The sequence below is a fragment of the Equus caballus genome, chromosome 16, assembly GCF_041296265.1.
Source record: "Equus caballus isolate H_3958 breed thoroughbred chromosome 16, TB-T2T, whole genome shotgun sequence".
Taxonomy (NCBI): Eukaryota; Metazoa; Chordata; class Mammalia; order Perissodactyla; family Equidae; genus Equus; species Equus caballus.
Genome location: NC_091699.1, coordinates 65,028,602 through 65,038,790, shown reverse-complemented (window position 1 = coordinate 65,038,790; position 10,189 = coordinate 65,028,602). Strand labels below are relative to the sequence as shown.

The 10,189-nt window shown below is 37.0% G+C and overlaps 1 long non-coding RNA gene across 1 annotated transcript; it reads left to right on the top strand.

The window, feature by feature from the left end:
• Window positions 1–6,910: 6,910 nt before the first annotated feature.
• Window positions 6,911–9,862, top strand: LOC111768493 (uncharacterized). The gene is made up of 2 exons (XR_002800893.2): window positions 6,911–7,034; window positions 9,592–9,862. It is a non-coding gene; the product is annotated as an uncharacterized lncRNA (long non-coding RNA).
• Window positions 9,863–10,189: the final 327 nt, after the last annotated feature.

Genomic DNA, 10,189 nt, shown 5'->3' with positions numbered 1-10,189 from the left:
TGTGTTTAATAAGTCCTTGGTATTTAATACATAATAAAATAATAATTAAACAATATATCATTAATATGTGATACAAAATAATAACAAAATGATAAAAATAAAATACATGCTTGGTGTTTAATAATATTTGATAATAAATATTTAGCAAATAGCTGATTCAAGGAATGAGGCATGAATGAGTGTTTTGAACTATTCAGCAAGATATCAAGCCAAGGGATAATTACTATATAGCCAGTATGGAACAGCTCCAATAACTGGACTGCCAGGAGAATCTCTAAGTGGTCACACCCCATTGACAGGAAAGGGTGAGTCATCTATTCTCTGTTAGGAATGCAAGTCTTGATCTGAAAAACTCTAAAGATTTCTCAAGTTTCAAGGCTTGAAGGCAGAGCAATTGACTGCTTTTATTGTTTAATTACTACTAAATATTAGTACAGAAATAATAATGTTTATAATATAAAAATTGAAAAATAAGCATTGGCATAAGGGAGAAAGTGAAAATCACCCATAATTCCACCACCTAAATGATTTTGGCGTATCTCTGTATATGCGCATGTGCACACGCCTGCAAAGAGGAGGCTGGAGAAAGAGAGAGAGGAAGAGAAAAAGAAAATATATCCGCATGCATTTATAGATCATGATTTTTACTATGAAGATGGGATCAAGTCAGCCATACCCCTGCTAATTCTAATTTTTCATCTATTATGTGGTTAAGCATCCTTCCATGTAAACAAATTTATTTCTACCACTTCATTCTTAATAGTTACCCTATATGGATGTATCTCATTATCACATTGTATTTAACTAATTCTCTTTAAGGTATTTACTTTATTTCCTGTTTCTTGCAATTATAAGCGATCTATGTTAAAAACCTTTGCACATCCATCTGGGCCTTTGATTAACGATCAGACTCTCAGATCCCTTCTTTGCACATATTTCCGTCCTTAGGCAGGGGCTGTTGCTTGGCACTACTGGCAATTAGGGAATCCAACAGACCTCATGGCAGACGGTCTTTTACGTATCCATACGTGGGGTCAAATGCTATTTGACTAAACTGAATGGCCAATTAAGTGCAGAATTAGATTGGTGTTTCCTCTCATCTATTTGATTTACTATCAATCACTGTGAATGAAACAATCGCTTCTCATTTTTTCAGCAGACTTTGCTTTCTTGGTATCCTCCCTCTTTCCTTTCTCCACATAAAAACTCCACAAAAGCAAATATATATGTAAAATTAATATATTGAATATAAATTATAAATATATTCAATATAAATTATAAATGTATTAAATTATAAATACATGTTTCAATTTTGAGAGCTCTTGAAACTTCTCTGCCATTTATAGAGCCGGATTGTGTATATAATTTCTAGTCACTTTCCCAAGGTCACATGGCTAATAGCAGCAGAGCAGAAATAAAACTCAGGTTTGTCATCTGTTTGTTATTCTCAAAGTAACGCTACTTGTATTGCGACAAAGAGAGGTGATGATGTCAATATTGTGCTTAGCTTCAGAACCAAGTTCAGTTTTTATTGTTTGACAAAAGTACATAGCAACCTTACAATAAGACCTTGCTTAATTGCAAATAGCCTTTGATGTCTGCAGTGTGTGTGTGTGAATTCCCTTTGGAAGGGAAAAGGAATTTAGCCACATAAAAGTCTTTGCAGTCTGAAACAGTGAGACTTGCCGTTTAACGTGGGTTTCCATCCATCTTTACTCTGGGATGATTCCTCAGGCAACAATTAACTATGTAGACCCGGTGACAACGTTGCTGCCAGGAGAGACTAAAGCATTGATGAGTCACTTCTTATATTCTAAAACAGGTGACAAAAAAATAATGTGATTTTTTAATGGAAACCAGTGGTTGAATGGGATCCCCCAATGGGACATAAGATTGTTGATGGCTTAGACTCTATCATTTCCTGTTAAGAAAACTGCATAGACCTGGGATGAGACGACCTTATTAATTCCTTTCTCTCATTAAAAATATAGTAGACCTCATTTCCTTTTTTATCTTTACCTTTCAAGTGCCAATTAACAGAATTCAACAGTGTCTGGAACATAAAGGATGCTCAAGAAATATATTTGTGATTGAAGAATGAATGAATAAATGAATTTATTGAGCACAAAGTATGTGCCAGACCTTGTTTTAGGCACTGAGAATACGGCAGTGAACACAACAAACAAAGATCCCTGCTCTTGTTGAGCTTTCATTCCAGTAAAGAGAAAAAGGCAATAAATGAACCCAAAGTACAATGTACAGCGAAACGTATAGCATGTGAAATATTGATAAGGACTTTAAAGAAAAGCAAATCTGGGAAAGGGAAGAAGCGTGTAGGGAGGGTGTGGATGACGTTGAGATTTTAAAAGTGTTCTCAGAAAAGGCACAACTGTCCCTAATATTTGCAAGACCTGGAGCAAGAATACCAATGGGGCCTGCATACTATATTCTAAATATTCTAAAGTTATAAGTCAAAATAACAAACTGTAAACTAAAACACATTCCATCCTCTTACTTTGAAATATATCTTCAAAATGACAAACTTGAAAACCTGGTACAAAGCTATGGCTTTTATATGACAGAAGACATCAAACATACTGAATTTAACTATTAATGTATATTTCTGGGTGTCGTGTTGATGGGCCAGCCATGTTCATGTGAATAACCAAATATATAATTCATAACATTTCATATGTTTGTTCCATGAAATTTATTCTGTTTTTATTTCAGCAAAATCCCTATGTAAATAATCACATTTTTTACATCATTTTGTCCTAATCATCCACAGGATCAAAAATAAAATGTAATTGTATTCCAAATAAACAAATTTAAATATTATTTCATCAGAAAAGTAAGTCAAAATAAATACAAAAGATTAAAAAATAAAATTATGTATATGTTTTCAAAAAGATATTTTATTCTAAAATATTCAAAATTACATACTAATTTAAAAAGTAAAATACAAAAATAATTCATGAATATGGACTTTATACTGAAATTTATTTGAAGCTGAATTTTAAAAATTTTAGTGAAAATATAACTAAATATTTTTAAAAAGTTTTTGAAAAATAAAACTTCATAATTCTAACATTCAATATCTGTCTAGTTTTCAATGAAAACAGGCTTATCACATGTCATATATGCTCCATCTAAACCTACATACATACAGATTTAAGAATAATGCAAATTCTTCAATATTATGAACTGTTTTCAATCACTAAAGGTAACCGTTGTGAAAATTATGCTAATTCATGAGCATCGCCAGAATCCTACATTGGAACATAAAGAGAAACAAAGAAATGAATGTTCAACATTATTTGGAAATGATATTTCATTAAGACAATATGCCTTTTATGTTATCCTAGAGGAAAGATTTAACAAGTTGATTAGATTATCTTTACTTTTCCCCAATATATTAATCATCTATTGGCACATAACAAATTGTTCTAAAACTTAGCTACTCCAAACCACAAGCATTTATTATCTCAGTTTCTGTGGGTTAGGAATGTGGGCAAGCCTAATCTGAATGCCTGTGGCTCAAAGTCTTCCACGAGGCTTGGATGACCAAGGTGTTAGTCAGGCTGCCTCTCAAGGCTCACAGGAGGCGGAGGATCCGATTCCAAGCATACCCACATGGTTGTTGGCAGGCCTCAGGTCCAAACTGCCTAGAGTCCAAACATCAGTTCTTGGCCATGTGTGCCTCTCCATCTGGCAGATCACAACATGGCAGCTGCTTCCTTCAGAGTGAGAGCGAGAGCCCCAGTAGAGAAGGTAGAGTCTTTTTTCCATTTTATAACCTCGTTTCTGAAATGACATCCCATCACCTTTGTCCTGTCTTATTGGTTAGAAGGGAGTCACCAAGTCCAGCCCACATTCCAGAGAAGGAAATTACAAAGGGACGTGAATATCAGGGTCTAGGAACCATTTGGGCTCCATTTTGGATGCTGTTAATCATACCCAACTTCTTTCATGGTTCAAAACCTCCACACCTGCTGAAGCTTATAGTACAATTTGGAGCCCTCTTAAAGTAAAAGAATGCAAAATCACAAACACAAATTAGGAACAAAAGTATTTATTTAGAATGAGAAAATAAATTACCACAAACTACAAATCTAATAAAATGGGCAACTATAATCATGACAAAATCTGGAAAAATAAGTGAATTTTATTAATTAACTGTCTGTCACAATACTCTTAATACTCTTACCTGTCTCTGTAATACTCTTACCTACATTTTTGACAGTAGAGTCTTCGATCATTTCTTCTGATGACAGCAATTTGATAGCATATCTTTTTATAGATAGAATGTAAAAATAATATCTTTCATCCAGCATGGTTGATTAAAATTTGTTTATTTTTATTTTTTATAGGTTAGAAAAGTTTTTTCTCAGCTTTACAACTTTTTATTGGCAATGTCATAACATTTTAGAATGTCAAATTTGAGAAAATGTCTATGAACTTTCTTTCTTGTGTAAGTTATAAGATTAGGAAAACTTTTCTTTATATAGACTAGTTTTTGGCTCTGGACATTTTAAGCCATGTTTCTCATCTACTAATCACATGTTTCTTGCGCCAGATGCTGTGAGATACCTTCATTTCATAATGTAACCTCTGGAACCTGTGCATCTGTGTGTCCCAGCCCTGGGGAAGTTGGCAGAGTTGAATTAGATGTATTTCTGGAAGCTATTCCTACAATGGGACAAATATCAATAAATATATAACTGTCATAAATTACATGAATATGTTTTACTAAACTTCCTTTTAGCTGGAACCCCAAAATGTCTGTAGCCACTTGATATAAGAGGCAGCATGATGGAGGGGATGGATGTCAGAGTGGAGAGAGACAGTGGTCTAACTTTAGTTAAAATAGAGTACTTTTGAAATTTTAAAAACATGACTATGAAGATGAGGCTTTTCCAAAACCAGTCTTAAAGTTTGAACTTCATTAGTTTCTTCACAAAGCCACCTCTGTTCTTGACAAGAACAAGCTGAGGTAGAAAAAAAATCCCACATGAACTGCATGGTACTATACAGAGCAGATCTAATTTTCAGAATTCAATAAATTTTGAAGTTACTCTTGATTAAGAAGTGTAGTCACTGTGTGGCTTCATCTTTGCTGAGAGAAAGAGCAAGGATATGGATCATTCTATCCCTCCAGTCTTCTCCAGTTCCCATGATTCCATGATTCTTCTTAAAAAATATCTCGGCACACAACTAAAAATGCACAGCTATGTACTGGGGGGCTTCGGGGAGAAAAAGGAAAAATTAAAAACTTAAAAAACAATATCTTGAGTGCATTCAATGTCTCAGAAAGGATGATGGAGACTCTATGCTATCCACTTGAACCTGAACTGGAGGAAGGTTCCCACTGTCAAAAGAGCATTGATGGTGAAGGGGAAGTTGGCTACAGGGCTAATGTCTAAGTCATGCTAGTAGTGATGGCTTCAGGAGGGGTGGCTGTGATGGGAAAGCTGGAGCACCCACCCCCACGCACACACACTGGGGCCTCCAACACAGAGAAACTTCTGCATCGCAAATTAGATTGCACTTAGTTTCACCTCTGAATCATGGGTAGGCTCAGTTCTTCCTGTTTTTTATTTTTATCATTTGTCTCTGTTTGACATGGTATTAATGGATCGTTTTCACTCAGATGGTACTATGCTCTGAAAATAAAGCCTTAACTATAAAGAGCAAAGAATTCAGCAATGACATCTGTCATTCTTTAATTAATTAGAGTGCCCCTAATAAGACCCAGAAGAACAAATATCACATCTGAGCACAATTACATTATATCTGCATGATGCCCTGCACGTAGCAGTTCTGGGCTTCCTGTTTTTCCATATGTTACAGAAATATAGATAACTCAGAGCATGTCACAAATTTAATCAATGTTAGATTATAGAAACCAAGCCTAAAGTTAGGCTTTAGAATTCAGTTTTGTAAATACTCAGTGGAGGGACTTTTGCTATTTGAGGAGTTTAAAATGTCTCAGTGGAAATTGAAGTAGAGTAATTAGGTGGCAGTCAGGGAATAATTATGTCAGTGTTTTGTAACATGATTGTTTTTACTAAGTCCCACATTAGTCTAAATTGTGGTGACTTTATGTCCAGAATTTTTGGGAACAGTCCTGGTTTCAAATTTGCTGTCTCATCCCGCACAGCACCCCCCCACCCCCCGCTCCAGCCACCCCAGGGAGGCTTATGTTTGTCACACCATGGTGACCAAATCTTTGGTTTAGAAAATATAAACATAGAAAAATTTGGCTAAAGAGAATATGTACTTTACTTCCTAGCATCGTTTTTTAATTGCTAAAGCTGCAAAGGTAAAAGAGAAAAGCTGATATAAATACTGTAAATCAAGAGGCAATCCAATAGGATCTCTGTGGCAGAAGGCTTTCATGTTAATAGTGAAATTTGGGAAGAATCTTTAAATCAGCTTTTAAGAAATTCACCATAGCTTGAGCCAAATGTGTGAGTAACATTCGGTGCAGGTTGATTTCTGCTACTTTTACTGGCAAACAATGGCCAACTGCCAAAGTATGGTCAACCCACACAGCTGTTTTCAATGATTCATTTCCCGTGATTTCCCAGCTGACCCATTCAGAAGGGGAACAGCAGGTTTCAAGCTGCAGTTGCTAGCCTCATTGCTGCAAAGAGCCCTCCCCTTCAATTGTGGGAGTATTTGAAACGCTTAAGCGAGGGGCAGTTACCCTTGGAAACAAATTCCATGACTGGAGTGTAAGCAGGCAAGAGAGGTTGAGAAGAAACTGAAATGTTGATTTTGTGGTGAGGTGCTCCCCATGGCTCTGAATCATAGCATGCTTACCTCTTCAGCTTTCTCTCACACTACACCCAGACTTTAGCCCAACATTCCAACCACTCTGGCAGTTTCCAAAATACAGAAGGTTCTTTCACCACCCATTGGTACCACTGGCTGGAATGTTCTTTCCTCTTCTTTGTTTGAGAACCTCCTGCCACCGCCAGGGTGCAACCCAAATATTGCAGACTCTTGAAGCTGCTCGAGAACCCTCCAAGGTAGGTTAGAACTACCTCATTCTTAATGGGGGATATTGGCCACAATGGGGTGAAAATTGGCTCTTGGAAGGTAAAAAATCCTACTTCTTTAATGTATAAAGCACAGATATACATAAAGTACATAAACAAACATGCAATTTATCTGTAGTATGACAATTTCATTTTGGGGGTAGCGATTAGAAGAAAATATGTAAAAAGGCTCCTTAAGTGAGCATTAATGATAACAGTTTGAGAAACCCTGGGTTACACGCTCCTTTGTGTCCTATGAGCATCCTAGTTAGCTTGTTTTAAGTCACTGATTTTGGATGGTGTGCTGCTCGGCATTATTGCAGCAAAGGCTGACTGATACCCCTTTTTCAAAGGCCTTCCTCCTCCCATTCCAGTCGTGATTATAAGTCTCTTGAGAGCTGGGACACTGTCTTGCGCTCCACTGCCCCCTCAGGACCAGGCAGAGTGCTGGAATGTAGCCGTAGCAGGTACTAAGGAGATGTTTGCACGACAGCTTTGACAAGATCGTGGCTTCTCAGGCCTGCTCAGGACTTTTACACCCATTGTGCTCTATACAGGAGGTGTCGGTCCTTTCTCACTCTTTCAGCACCTATGATTTGATGTGATGAAGTTCTATGAATTTTTATTCCATCTGCAATAGCCAAAGGACTGACTCAAATTTGAACATAGAGTGGGGATGTGTCCTGTTCAAATATCCAGTGGGTGCTTTTGCTCAGCCGTGTGAGGGTGTTTGACATGACCTGTCTCCAAAAGTCATGGTGTACCCCCGGGTAACCATGTCTCCGTCAAGGACAGCATTTTCACTGTAACATTAGTTGATTCAGAAGTACTGGGTACCAATTTGCAGCCATATTTGCAGCTTTCTGTAGCAGCGGCACAGATCCCTGTGACTGCTTTAGATTTCTTGAAAGTCAGTATTGGAAAACTCTCCTTAAAATGATTTGTACATATCATTCTTTTATTTTATGTAGCTCTTTTATCAATATCCTGCATTAAAATGATGATGAAGCAGCATAAGATAATGACGGAAGATAGCCAACTCTATGGAGCATGTACTATGTCCCATCCATTTGCTAAGTATTGTCCATCCGTACCCTCATTTAACTCTCCCAATAGTCCTATGAGACTGGTGTTACTGTTTTCCTGAACAACAGATGAGGAAACTGAGGATTAAGACAATGAAGCAATCCTCCCAAGGACCCACAGCCAGAAGGGGGAAAGCTAGAATCCAAACCCAGGACAATCTGACTCCAGAGCCTAAGGTTTTAAAGCACGATGCCAGTACAAAACAAAACAAAACAGAAAGTTTCAAAATACATAAATAAAATGCTGCATTCTAAAAGCATCTAAATGATGGTGATTATGATTACTGTTAACAAGATGAAATAAATGGACAGCACATTTCAATCTGCAGAGCAAGATGAAATTTTGGCTTGGGATATGTGCACAGCATTCCAGTTTCAGGTCTATATGTGGAAAATTGACTGTCCCCAAAGGTCAGAAGTTGAAAAACAGATCCCAAGGAAAATATTGCAATGTGTTAAAGAATTTGCATAATGAAGCTTGTTTGAAGTTATTGTTTATAGAAAAGTGTGTGTGGGGGGGCGGTTGGTGAAAGGAGACGAGAGAGAGTAGGGAGGAAAAGACTAAAAGAAAAGGTTTCAGTTCTTTGCCTTTGAGTCTCCACTATCCCCCCACTCCGATTGCTAGCATCAATCAATTTTTTTTCATAGAAGTTGGCGTCACAATAGGACATCAGTGATTAAAAAAGAAAAAGAAAAACCCAAATGTGGAAAGTGAGTTCATGGCTCAGAGAGTGAAATTAGAACAGACCTTTTCCATTTCTAGGAGACATTACATTTTCCATGTGGCAACATTTCACCTGGTCCCTTTGAACGATTCAGCCACATTTTGTAGGCTTTAAAAGCAATATGGAAGAGAATGGTATTCCTTAAACTTAAGTGGCATAAATTTTTTTAAATTGTGGCTCTAAAACAGAGGGGAACGGTGATAAAGGCAAAATAGAATTCAACTCTTTCACTAAGAAATGTCTCCCAAATGAAATTTCAGATTTTATTCTTATCTGAAAACTCCTTACTGCCCAGGAAGATTTTGTGAACAAAAACTGATTTTCTAAGACTTAGCAGTGATGCTGGTTTACTCCTATTTTTCCGCTGTTTTGTTACTGGAAGACAAACAGTCTAGTTGAAGGTATGGTCTGGAGTAAGGCTTACGACCACTGTGTTCATGGGCAGATGACTTACTCTCTCTGACCCTCAGTTTCCACACCTACCAAATCGGGCAATAATATTTACTTCCATGGGTAGTGATAAGTTGAGCGAGGAAGTATATATATGAAGGGTCAGCTCAATATTTTTTTCCCTTCCTTCTTGTCCTACCTTCTACAGTTGTAAAGTAATTTGGTTGGCAATATTTTCTCTAATGTTTCTTCCCACTTTGTAGTTCTATGGTAGTTAATTCACATTGTCAGAGATATTTTTTATACTCCTTGGCTTTCCTGATTGAGTTTCCTGTAAAATTTTCACAGGTAATCAGAGAACAGAGGCAAACAGGAAAGAAGGTGTGGAGGAAATATCACGGTGTGGTTTTGTGTGTACAGCTGACCCCTGCTGCTTGTGGTCCGAATTAAGAAAAGCTGCACAGTCACCCCAAAACCGGAACTTTTAAAGTCACTCTGCAAGTTCTAGTTGAACAGATATTTCTCAAGAATGCCAGCTGGAAAGGAGGATGGAAGGCTGTGAGGGACACAGAAAAAAGATACCAAGGGTTATAAATAAATAAAAAAATCATTTCTTTAACTCTTTTTTTATTGGGAGGCATTTATCAAATATATCATGTGCATTACATTATATAATCCTTTCGATAATTTAGGACAGAAGCATATTAACCCCATTTTGCAGATGAGAGAACTGAAGTTCTCAGAAGCTAAGTAACTTCCCCAAGTTTAATCAGCTAGTTGGCGTCTCGGCCAAGATTCCAAGCCCATCTGGAGGATCCAAAGGTGGTCCATTTTACAGACTGATTCCAAGTGATATATGAGCCAGGATGTATAATTCAAACTAGTTTAAGCAAAAATGGGGAATATATTAATTCTCATAAGAACCAGTCCCAGAAATAACTAGTTC